This window comes from Callospermophilus lateralis, chromosome 5 (genome assembly GCF_048772815.1).
Source record: "Callospermophilus lateralis isolate mCalLat2 chromosome 5, mCalLat2.hap1, whole genome shotgun sequence".
In the NCBI taxonomy this organism is placed as follows: Eukaryota; Metazoa; Chordata; class Mammalia; order Rodentia; family Sciuridae; genus Callospermophilus; species Callospermophilus lateralis.
In genome coordinates this window covers 89988158-89989538 of record NC_135309.1, presented here as the reverse complement: position 1 = coordinate 89989538, position 1381 = coordinate 89988158, and the positions used below count along the sequence as shown (strand labels likewise).

At 42.1% G+C, this 1381-nt stretch overlaps 1 pseudogene; it reads left to right on the top strand.

Moving 5' to 3' along the window:
- Positions 1-252: 252 nt before the first annotated feature.
- Positions 253-1100, top strand: LOC143400466 (heterogeneous nuclear ribonucleoproteins C1/C2-like; annotated as a pseudogene).
- The last annotated feature ends 281 nt before the right edge of the window (positions 1101-1381 follow it).

Genomic DNA, 1381 nt, shown 5'->3' with positions numbered 1-1381 from the left:
TTGGTGGAAACTGGGGAAGTGTATCAGGGGGAAAAGCATGTGGTCTTTGTTCCACATAATCACTCAAAGCCTCGGGCTGGTAGAGATTCTCCCATATAGGATGGTGTAAATTTTTGTGATAGAAAAAGAGGCCACTGGTAGCAACATGGATGCCAAGCCCAGAGCAGCATTAACCACAGGGGCCTTCAGAACAGATGCACACCCTTCCGGGGTGGTGTTCTTTTGCCTTTGTGAGGAACTTTATCAACCATGATGGCTAGCAACATTACCAACAAGACAGATCCTCCATCCATGAACTCCCATGTATTCATTGGGAATCTCAACACTCTGGTGGTCAAGAAGTCTGATGTGGAGGCAATCTTCTCAAAGTATGGCAAAATTGTGGGTTGTTCTGTCCATAAGGGCTTTTGCCATCATCCAGTATATAAATGAGAGAAATGCTTGGGGTTGTGTAGCAAGAGAGGATGGCAGAATGATTGCTGGCAGGTTTTGGATATTAATGGCTGCAGAACCAAAAGTGAACAGAGGAAAAGCAGGTGTGAAATCTGCAGTGGAGATGTACGGGTCAATACCAGAACACCCTTCTCTGTCCCATTTATTAAGCTCCTCTTTTAACTTGGACTATGACTTTCAACAGGATTATTATAACAGGATTTATAGTTATCTAGCATGAGTTCCTCCTCCTACTATTATTGTTAGGGCTATGGTGCCCTCTAAATGCCAGCGTGTATCAGGAAACAACTCCTGAAGGGGCAAAAGTGGCTTCAATTCAAAGGGCAGACTGCAGGGATCGTCTTTGAAGTCTGGAAAGTTGAAAAGAGATGACCTTCAGGCCATTAAGAAGGAGCTGACCCAAATAAAACAAAAAGTGGATTCTCTTTTGGAAAGCCTGGAAAAAAATTGAAAAGGAGCAGAGCAAACAAGCAGCTCCCTAAAGAACAATGAGACTAATGTGAAGATGGAATCTGAGGAGGGTACAGCTGACTCTGCTGAGGAGGGGGACCTACTGGATGATGACGATAATGAAGATGGGGGATGACTAGCTGGAGTTGATCAAGAATGATCATATAGAGGCAGAGGAAGAACTGCATGACTCTTAAACACATAGTGGGGTTTAGAAATCTTATCCCATTATTTCTTTACCTAGGTTCTTGTCTAAGATCAAAATTTCACCAGATCCTCTCCCTAGTATCTTCAGCACATGCTCACTGTTCTCCCTATTTTTGTCCTTCTCATGTTCATTAATTCATTTTGCCCTATGTCTAGTACCATTTTCACTTCCTTTGATGCTCCTAGCAGTTTTGTTAAGTCTTACCCTGTAATTTTTGCTTTTAATTTTGATGCCTCTTCATGATTTCACAATAAAAAGAATATATGCTTT